We start from the raw sequence: 10,989 nt of genomic DNA, 5'->3' as shown, positions 1-10,989 counted from the left end.
CACTTTGCTCCAGGGCCCTGGTAAGTTACAGGTCCACACATGCCCTGGCAATCAGAAGCAAGGAAACCCAGATTTTTTCCCTGCCTGTATCAATGCACTGGGGTCTTTGGGTGGGAACACACAGCCCTTGTGCTGGAGCTGAGCTGCTCTGCCCAGCACTGGTGGCTGCCATCTGAGCTGGTTTTGCTTGTCCTGCTTCCCTGACAGCTGGGGCCCTGGGCAGAACCCTGACAGCCTGGTCTGACCCCCAGGGAAGGAGAAGGAGCCCCTGGAGAAGCTGTACCAGGTGGGGCTGCTGCTGCTGGAGACAGTGAGGATGACATCAAGGATGACAAACTCTTCCTCAAGTTGGCCACTGGCAGCTGAAGATGATGGACTTCTGGCACTGTCTTCAAAGCCAGGCTCCACAGCAAATTCGCAGATGAGTCCACAGCTGGGGAAATGCTCCCAGATTTGGGCATTGCACAGCCTGGCTGGGAACAAAAGGTTCCCCCTGTGCTGGGGCAGATGCAACTTCAGTCGCTGCCCAGCTGCTTTTTGGCAGGGCTGGGGGCACGGGCTTGGGTGGATACAAGATGGGGGTTGGCTCCTGGCCCTGCCAACAGCCCCCAGCACCCAGCATGGCCTGGGCTGGGGCTGGGGCTGGGGCTGGGGCAGCCAGCCTGACACAAACAAACCTCCATGGTGGGAGCAGAGGTGGGACTCCAGAACCTGTGCAGGGGCTGCTTTGCTTTGCAGGCAAGGAAGGGCTTGGGCTGCTCCACTGCCCTTGTTTGCTTTGGGATCACTGTTATTTTGGGGGGCAGTGTAGGAGGGAAGAGAGAAAGTGTGGGCTTCTCTCCCCCATGGGTGGGATTTTCCCTAGCATGTAGGGGTTGGGCCTTCCTCAGGCCCTTGACAGAGATAAAGAGTTTTTTTCTTGTTTCCCTTTGTCTCTAATCTCTTTTCAACAGTTTGTTGTTTGTTTTTCTAGAGGAAGCGTTCTATGTAAGGTCCAGTCGGGATTGGGAAGTGCCTGGGAGCAGCTGCAGCGTGGATGGGCCGTGCCCTTGGAGAAGGCTGAGGACATCGTTTGGGACCAGCTTTTCTCCCAGCGGAGGATGGCGTGAGGTGAGTCCCCGTCTGCCTGGCATGGTGGGATCAGAGCTTTTGGGAGACAGCAACAAGCACAAGGAGTCTCTTGCTCTGGGCAGCTGCTGAGGGCTGGATGTGCCGTGGCTGGCTGCAGGCTGGGAATGTCCTGCCCTCCTGCTCTGCTCCCAAAGGCAGCAGTGATGGGCAGCTCTGGGCACAGCTCTGGGCACAGCCAGCATGGCCTGGGCTCTGTGGGCAGCTGGGACAAGGGGACAGCAGCCTTCAGCTGACGGGCAGTTTCTGGTTTCTCTCCTTGCAGCCGGGCTCTGCGGGTGCTGAGGCTGCTCTGGGCTCTGCCAGGGCTCTGCTGGCCTCTGCCCTGGGCACAGCTGGGCTGGCTCTGCCCTCACATTGCTCTGACAGCTTTGCATCAGACGAGCCCGTTGGAGCACAGTGCCTGAGCTTTCTGCTTTGGCAGGTGAGTGAGACTCCCCTGCAGGCCAGGAGATTGCAGCTGGGGACACACATCCAATTGGCAAGGACCCAAACTCCCCATAGTCCCAGCTGAACCCCTGAATCTCCACAGGAATGCCTGGATCTCCACTATTCATTCTTCATTTCTTTTTGGCTAGAATCGTGCAGTTGCACTTTCTTCCTCCTCTAGACGTGCCACGAGTGGCCAAAGCTGGCAAGTGAGCCGTGTTCCTGAGGCTGTGCAGTCTGGAGCTGATGGATGGAGAATTGCCCTTCCCACTTCCAAACCAGAGCAAAAAGCCGTAAGTGGGATTTTTCATCTGTAAGAAGCCCCTGACAGTTTCAGAGGGAATGTGCAGCTCATTCACAGAGTGAGAAGGAAGGTCATCTTCTAAAGGATTTGGGGTTTGACAGAGTTGAGATTCCCAGTCCTGCCTGGAGCTGGAAGGGCCCCAATCAATTTCCTATTGCTTTGACCACAATTTAAAATAACAATGTTGGAAACAAACCCCAAAAACTGTAAAAAAGGCTGTTGAGGTCAGTAAGATGGATCCATGCCATCAGCACATTTACAATGTAAATAACTGAGTTCTCTTTTTAAAAAGATCATTTACCTCTTAATGCAAAGTTACAGAAGTTGTTTCACTAGCACTTGGATTTTACTTGTATCTTTTACAATTCATCTAATTGTTTGTTTTTTTTTTTCTTTACCTTTTTTTTTTCTTTAAATAGAGGTCCTGGCCCTCTTCCAGCCAAAGGGGAAAGGGCCCCACCAAGCCTTGTTACCCACAGACAACATGATAAAGCTGAACAATAAAGGACCTTGGAGCATTATACTGTAATTAAAAAGGTGCCAGCTCCATGGACAACAGAATTATTGTTCCTAACTTGAATGAGATTGAGCAAAAAGAATGAAGAACGGTGTCACTAAAGTACTACTGACGTTTGCCAAAACACCTCCAGAGTTTCACCAAGAGATCAGTCATCAAAATGTTTTGGAAATTTAAAGACCAAGGTAGCCAAAGCACTCAGTGTCACTAATTGCTGGGTATGTTCTCAGCTGAAGTTGGGAGGAATGGGGTTCCCTTGGAGGGCCCACCCTGTGGGGTGGCCAGAACTCTGTCAATGGGCTCTGCCTCGTAACGGAGTCAATGAAGGGACAGTTACAGAAACCTGTGCTGTGGGACACGGGAATACAATGATCCGTGTGACAGGATTCACTCAGATTTCCCGTCAGGAGAAACCAAACCCTGTTACAGTTATAGAGGCTACAGTGTCAGAAGATTTCTGTGCTTTACCATCACTCCCAATGTCAATAGAACTTGGGGTGCTGCAGCTGGTCAGTGTCAGTGTCTCACCACTCCCAGCTGCAGGGCCCCCATTCAGGGTCCTTCAGCAACGACCACACGGAAGAGTTAGGGCCCAGAGAACATTTTCCACCCAAAGAGTGCCTTGGGTTTCAGAAAGTAAAAGATTCTGGTTCACCCTGTGCCCCATGTGCGCTGCCCCGTCCCGTGGAGTTTACATGAATGAGCTGAATGGATTATTAGAAGAGGTAGTAAATGATACTGTTAAAATGTCCAATAGGACATTGGGTTATTAGAAGAGGTAGCAAATGATACTGTTAAAATGTCCAATAGCACAGCCTATGAGCTCCAACAAACACAAATGGGGACTCCAGAGAACCGCATGGCCTTGGATTATCTGCTTGCTGGCCAAGGAGGAACCTGGGCTATCAGGAGATGGGGATGTTGCACTGCTAGCAGTGATGGGTTTGAAGGCCAACAGTCAGGAATCACCTTGACAGAAAGAGCAGTAGAAGAGTGGCAGAAAGAAGAAAATTCTTCTTGGTGGGATTGGCTTCGTGGCTGCCAAATTAGAGGCTGCTGTGAAATGCATTCGTGGCAGTGCCTGTCATCATTGCAGTGTGTGCACTTGGTGAGTTGCTGGGACACTTTGTGCTGGGAAGTGGAGTATTGGGACCTTTCTTAAAAGAGACAGTCTCAAGAAAAGAGAGGCATTTGATAAATAACAGAGAATAGAAACTATTAAGGCATGTTTTAAAAGGAACGTGAATAGCTCTGAGTAATGAACTTAAACTGCACTTAATTGTAGAACAAGAGGAGATGCCTTTATGCCTAATACCTAAATCTAAGCTGTGTTACTGAAAGAATTATTACAAAGATTGTAGTTGATTGTAGGTCTCAGGACCGATCAAAGTACCAAGGCCTGAACAGGCTGTGATCAAGGCCTGAAGAGGCCTTGAGGCAAAGCTCACCTCTAGATGAACCTCCCAAGCAAATGTTGTATTTGTATCCACTCACTAACGAAGCATGATTAACAACATGATCAATGTATGTGTTCCTTGATAAAACATGGATTTATATTTCTGTATTTAGAAACAGACAAGGCCCCACCTGGCCTTGTTTGGGGGTGAAGGATCAAAGTCAACTCTCTTGGTTCCTCCTTCAGCCCTGGCCAGGCTTTGGGAGAAAGCAGGAGAATGAAAGCAGATGTTCTCGCAGTGGCAGTGATGCCAGCTTGTTTGTTTAACAGTGTAAAAGCTGGGTCCTCTCACAGCTTTGGGCTTGGAGCCTCAATGCCTGCAGAGGTGGAGGCACCTGCAGGAATTCCCAGTGTCTGGGAGTGGCTCTCCAGTCCTTGGCTTCCCCCAGCTGATGTGTGGCTGTGGATGATGGTAAAGCCTGAGGCTAACTGGTGATGGATCTTTCCTTAATCACTCCAGGCAATCTCTGGTAGCAATGACTGGATGCATTGCTGAGCTTCTTTTGTAATGCTTTGCTAATGATGATGTGCTTTGCTGAGCTTATCCTTTTGTAATTCTTTGCAGCTGTGCATGATATAAATGACACAATTCCTTCAGTTGGTGTCTGTCTTTGGTGCTGACCCTGCCCACTGGTGAAACAGGGCCACCTCCAGCCTAAGTGTTCCCTAGGAAGAGAAAAGCCATAACTCCAAATGTCCCCCCTTCCTCCTTGTTCCCCCCACTTTATACCCTGAGCATGATGCCCTATGGTCTGGGGTATCCCCGGGGTCAGTGGGGGTCACCTGTCCTGGCTGTGTCCCCTCCCAAGCTCCCCCGCAGCCCCAGCCCCTCTCCAGCGTGGCCAGAGGAGGGGCAGGCCAGGCTTTGGCTCAGTGGGAGCTCAGCAAGAACAAAAGCATCTCTGTGTGCCCAGCCCTGTGCTCAGCACCCGGCCCAGCAGCAGCGTCTCAGTGCCAGGGTCTGTGCCATCAGTCCCTGCCAGGGGTTTCCATGGCACCTGCCAGGCCAGGTGACCCAGGTGTGGTGTCCCAGTGAGGGCTGCCATGCAAACAGTGCCCAGCACTGCCCCTTTCTGTCTGCCTGACCTGGCCTTGGCCCTGGCCCTGCTGTTTGCTGCAGGTTCCGCGGCGCCTGACCGGCCCGCGCGGCACAGGGCAGGCGGCCACGGCACAGACCCACAGCAAGGGCTCCCCTCTGGCTCTGGGCAGTGACACCAGCCCTGAGCAATGGGCTGGCGCACTGGGGTCAGTGCGGTGTCCATGGCAGCAGTCCCTTGCAATGCCCAGTGCAGGTTGGGATGATGATCCACCCTCACAGCCGGCCATGGGCAGGTGTGCGGTGCCCTTCCCCACAGCCTGTCTGCACAGAAGCACTTCCAGGGCTCTCTGCATTTCCCTTCCTTCACTCTTGAGTCACTCACACACCTCCCAACGACCCACTGGGAGCTTTGAGCTGCAAGGAGTGCAAAGCTGGTCTGTCCTTCAGGAGTTGCTCTAATTATGCCCTGAGCCAACTCTGCATTTGTGCTCATTGCAGATCTTCCTGTGTGTCTACATCATTCCTTGCAGGGCTCTGCCTTGGGGAAGGGGAACCTCATTGGAGGTACCTAGGGCTTGGCACACACTTGAGGAGTGTGTCTGTTTTAAATGGGGAAGCTTAGGAGTTTTCGATTGCTTCAAAAAATAAAAGAAGAAAACCCCTCTTTGCCTGAGCGCAGCCAGTTCTCCAAGCTCAGCAGGTCCCAGGTGACTGAGCAGAGACAGGACGGGCTTGGGCTATGTGAGGCAAGGTTGTCCACACTGCCTCAGACCTCCAGGCACAGCTTCTCTGACTAGGCCAGACATCCTCAGGAGAGTCTCTGGGCCAATATCAGTCGCTGAATGCTGCACTCACCTCTGCTCTAAATAGAACAGTCATAAAATATACTCTTCAAAGAGGAATGTGGATTTTTTGGAAGCTCTTGCAAATAGTTTTCCATCAGTATTGTAGGAAACCTTCGAGGACTGCACTAGAGCAGAGGGAAATCAGGGCAGAGCCATGGTTTGTCAGGACTTGCTTGATCCCAATGAGCCCCGTGGTGCATTTAGAGCTGAGCCCTGGAAGCTCAGGGCCTGAGAGGAGATTGCGCCAACCTAACCAGGAGTCAAAGTCCGAGGAAAAACCCAAAGTGTCTCAAAGCATGAATGGGTCCCCTGAGGTCCATCCACACAGACCCCTCATGGACTTGTTGGAGGGGAGAATTGGAGGCCAGGATGGCACAAACCTCTCAGAGACTCAGTGTGGGAAGGAAAAAGGGAATTACTTTAAAAGAACTGCAGTACCTTGAAGCATTAATGAGCCCCATTGAGTGTTGTTACTGACAAAGAATCTCCAGGGAGTAATTCCAGCAGATAATTGGAGGCCATGATTGCACAAACCTCTCAGGACCCCAAGGCAAAAGCCCAAGTCCTTTGAAGAACCTGCCGTCCCTGGGAGCATGAAGGAGGGCCCAGGGCCATTCCTGACCAAGGCTCCCCAGGGCCTCTTCCCAGCAGCTCCCTGAGGCCAGGAGTGCAGGGAGGCAGAGGCTCTGTGTAGGCAGCTCAGCTGCTGAGCAGAGCCTGGGCTGGCTGGAGGCAGCAGAAAGGCCAAGGCCTGAGCCCCAGCCCCAGGGAAGGCAGATCCTGTCCCTCCCCGCCTGCTCAGGGCTCTGCCGGGAGCACTGGCATAGGGAGGGATGCTGAGGGCAGGACAAGGGATGACAGTGCCCAGCCTGGCTGGGGCTGTGCCAGGAGGCCCCAGTGCCTCAGGACAAGGTGTCTCCTCCTCACAGCCCTTTGTGGCAAGACGCTGCTGTGCCCCAGGGCACCAAGGCTTGGCTTCTCCTGGCCACTGCCAGCCTTGCCAGGGCCCTTGGCCATGTCCAGCACAGCTTGTCCTGCGCTGTCCCACAGCTGCTGCTGTGTCCCTGCAGGCTGCACACTCCCATCTCGCTGCCCCCCGGGCCCTGCCCTGCCATTGCCAGCCCTGCCCTGCCCCTGCCATGCCCAGGGCATGTCTGCAATTCCCCCAGGCAATGGGTGGGGATGGGCAAGTGTTCCTGAGGGAACAGGGAGGGGACAGCTGGGCTGGACTGACCCAAGGGATCTCCCATTCCATGCAATGTCATGGTCAGCAATAAACTGAGGGAAAGGAAGGGCATAGGGCTGGCAGGGAGGGCTGTGGATGTTTTCTACCAAGACATTTCTCATACAAAACACAAAGTACATGTTCTTTATCCCTTCCTGCCAGGAGGTGGCTGGACATTGTCTGCTGATGGGAATCAGCAATAGAGGATTGATCTCATTGGTTGTTTCTTTGCTTCCACCTGTGGCCTTTGCCTTTTGAGGCCCTTGCTGAGGAGGGTGTAGAAGCCCAGAAGATCAGGACCTGGTTTGCATGTCCCAAAAATCAAAAACTGGATGGCTGTGGGAGCAAACAAGTATTGGTAAGAACAGCCAAGACTTCTTGACAATAACACATTTTGAGGAAGAACAGGCTGTGTCTGCAGAAGGGGCCATGCAGATAAAGGCAGAACTTTTCCAGGACAAACATCCTTGCTCTGGCTCCTGGGCATAAGCACGACATGGCCCAAGTGCAGGAATGAGAAGTGGGCATGGACTGTGGGGGGATCAAGACCACCAAAGACCCCCGAAGCCTCTGAGCCATTTAGAGAAAGGTTCAGCAGAACAAACAGCACATGATAAGTCATTTGCACAGAAAGTGAGACACTTATCGCCAGGGCAGGAAAAAGTGATCGGTGAAGAGGTCCTCCCACCAAGGCCAGGCACATTTGTGCCCCAGCACCCTGGACATCCCATTGGCTGGATCAATGCTGAAACCAGGACTGGGGATCTCTTCTTCTCTCTCTCTTGTTTTCTCTCTGCTCCTCTGATTCACGTCTGTCTCTGTCTCTCTTGTCTCTGTCTCTCCTCTCTTTCACCTTTCCTCTTGTGCCTTTATACAAAACCTACTGACATGCCCTTTTATAGCTCAGGGACTGACATCCCAATTTCTATGCTAAATGCATAATGAATTAGTAAAACTTTATAGGCCTTTGTGGACTCTCTGAGCTTTTTAATTTCTTTCAGCCACAAGCATCTACAAAACTTGGGTGTTTCCTTTGCCTTAAGTTTGGGAGATCACAGAGAGTGAGGGAGAAAGAGGCCCCTGATGGCCTCACACATTTAACCCGCCAGTGTCGTTTTGCTCAGCTTTTCTCTAGCAGGCAGCATTAACCAGATGCAGCTGCGCAAGGGTTTCCAGAAATTTGGCATCATCCACAAAGGACTTGGAAGTGCATTTTGTCCCATGGCACAGGGAATATATGAATATTCCATTGTAGTCAAGGGCTGGTCACTGGGGGATGTCACCTGGTCGTGGCTGCCAAGAGGACTCTGTTCCATGAACGACATTTGACCCTCATTGTTCAGCCAAATTCCCACTCACCCCATGTTCCATTCCTTCAGCCCATGTCTCTCCAATCTGGCTCTGAGGAGACCACAGCAGACCATGTCACAGACCCTGCTAAGGTCTGGGCAAACAACATCCCCTTCTTTTCCCTGCCACGTGTGTTCTGCAGTCCCTGTCATGTGCTGCCAGTGCCTGGAATGGCTGCAGGAGGATTTGCCACATCCCCTTCCCTGCTGAGCCTGACCAGTCTGTGACTGTCCCCATCCCCTCCCTGCCCTGTTTGCAGACTGGTTCTATGTGTGCCCTTCCCAAGTGCCCAGGACCCTCTGGGATGGCTCTGGCCTTTCCAGGGGCTTTGAGAGAGGTCTCACCGTGACACTGCCCAGCCTTCTCAACATCCCTGACACCAAAGGCCTCTGCCACATCCCTCAGTTCCAGGTCAGTGCCCAGGGCACAGCACGGCCCTGTCCAGGTCCTCAGGGTGCTTCAGAAGGGAGGCAGCTGTGACTTCTCCCTGCAGACCCACCACTCTCATGTCCCTCTGGGCAGTCCGTGGCTGTCCTGAGCATTTCCCCTGGAGCCTCCCTGTCCTGGATGTTTCTCTCCATGCAGCCCTCAGCACATTGCAGCAAAGAATTCAGGTGGTTTCCCAGGGGATGTTACTCTCCGAGCTGTGAGAAGCGACATTCACTTTTAAGGATTTTAAAGGTTTACTAAAAACTTTAACAAAATACAAGAAAGGACTGAATAAGGAAAAAGGACGGTGCAATGCTGGGATTTTGCAACCCCGCAGCCATGAGCTCATCTATAAATTGGCTGCTCCGCTTTTTGTACCCCTGGGGGTTGCCTCAGGCAACCCTGGCCCCTCCCAAGGTCTGTCAGTGGACTCTTCTTTGCCGTTCATCCGTGGAGGTTTCTTTCTTGCCACTTGATTGGAGGTGAGGTGTTGTCATGCTGCACTTCCTAGTAGCAAGCTTGCCCTTTTCTCAAATGTTTTATGAAAAGGCACAGGTACACACCCTCCTTCCTCAGGCCTGGACTACTAAAGCCCTCTCTTGGCAACTGCATGGGCTGGGGAAGATGAACTGTAGGGAGAACAGAGGACATCTAAACAACAAATCACAATAACACAACTATAAGTCAATATACTTTCCTTAACAAACATATAATATTTATCTCTGAATTGAGAGAGCCAACCATTGCAATAGGCATTTATAACAGAGTGAAGTGGCCTCAATGCACTGTTTGTGCCACTCGAATTGTGCCACCCCCAAGTGCTGATGACGGTTGTGATAGTAAAAAGGTTTTAAAATCATGGGGATTTAGGGTTAAAAGGAAAATTAAGCTTAGTAAGCCCTGAAAAAAAAATACTTTAGGTACATATAGGCCTTGTACCTTGCTAGAACTGCACCTGTGTAGCTAGTACATGATAAATGATATACTTGTTAGATGTGATGATTGTTTAGTAATTAAATATAATTACTGTTTATTTGTAAGAATAATTATGAGAAAGTGTGGTCAGGGGCCTCAGAAAGATCACGAGAAACTCATGCTTGAATAAAGTTAATGTATACAATAGAACAATATAAGTTTAATAATTAATATGTAAGTTATATAACAATAGAATACAAAATACGTTCAGCTCAAAAGTCATGTCGGAGTCATATTTGGGTCTGTACCCCTGATTCCCAGAGCTCTCAATAAAAGCACCTGCTTATAATCATATCCCGTGATTATGTGTGTTCCTGAACGCTAACACTCTGTTCTATGGTCCTTACCAAGTCCCCCTTTTTCTTGAGACAAACTTCCGTATGGGGAACTAGTTTCTTAATACCTATATTTCATTTTGCAGCAAAGGAAAACTTTGTTTTCTAACATGTTTTCTAACATGTCTTCTTCTGCACTCTCGTTGGCTAAATGTTTCCCCAATTCCAGTTTGGTCTTATCCACTTGGTGTGCTCTGCAATGTCTGATGGCAACTTCCTCTGGTTTCTGGATACTTTCAAGTAAACCCAAGATTTGTTCTCCGTTTTTGATCGGAGCTTTGATATGTCAAAAGGTCTCTTTCTTTCCAGAAGTCCCATGTGCATGTACCACTCCAAAGGCATATTCTGAATAAGTTCAAATGTAAACTCATTTTTCTCTACTTGATTCCAAAGCTCAGGTGACTGAAATTAGTTCTACTTTCTGGGCTGAAACATCAGCGGTGAGTGCCCCCAATTCGATTACATCGGGTTGCGGAGTCACTGCGTATCCAGATATTTGGATAGGAAGGTTAGGGGCTCAGTGCTCTGACAGACCAGCTGCTCCTGCTGCCTGCTCTGCCTTTGGCATCTGCTCTGCTGAGGGTATGGCAGCTGCAGCAGGATTTCCTGTGGGAAGAGGTGCCACTGCTGACATAGCCCTCGGACTCCAGGGGCCCGTGGCTGTGACCTCCAGCACAGGGGTGTCACCCACAGCAGGGCACGAGGGGACGGTGAAGGGCATTAGAAGGGAGAGAAACCAGCATCTAGGGACTATGTGAGGGAAAAAACAATTTATTTCCTTTTCCTTGGATAAAGAATTGCAAGAGCCCTGCTAGAGCTGCTGGGGGATTGGCCTCTTGCTGAGGCCCCTCCTCTTTTTGGGACACCATGTCCCCCCCGGGCAAGGGGCCCCTGTTCCAGCCAGGAGCAGAGGTGCTGTGCCTTCTACCCTGGGCAGAGAGGCCTGCTGCTGTCACC

At 51.1% G+C, this 10,989-nt stretch overlaps 1 long non-coding RNA gene across 2 annotated transcripts; it reads left to right on the top strand.

The window, feature by feature from the left end:
• The first annotated feature begins 276 nt into the window (after positions 1-276).
• Positions 277-4,431, top strand: LOC140681171 (uncharacterized). 2 transcript variants are annotated; one of them, XR_012052406.1, is made up of 4 exons: positions 277-1,110; positions 1,394-1,552; positions 1,707-1,850; positions 2,281-4,431. It is a non-coding gene; the product is annotated as an uncharacterized lncRNA (long non-coding RNA). The 2 variants fall into 2 exon arrangements; XR_012052405.1 differs by having other exon boundaries at positions 283-1,110; positions 1,739-1,850.
• Positions 4,432-10,989: the final 6,558 nt, after the last annotated feature.

This window comes from Taeniopygia guttata, chromosome 32 (genome assembly GCF_048771995.1).
Source record: "Taeniopygia guttata chromosome 32, bTaeGut7.mat, whole genome shotgun sequence".
NCBI lineage: Eukaryota > Metazoa > Chordata > Aves > Passeriformes > Estrildidae > Taeniopygia > Taeniopygia guttata.
The sequence above is the reverse complement of the archived record's forward strand: the minus strand, read 5'-3'. Positions and strand labels throughout refer to the sequence as shown.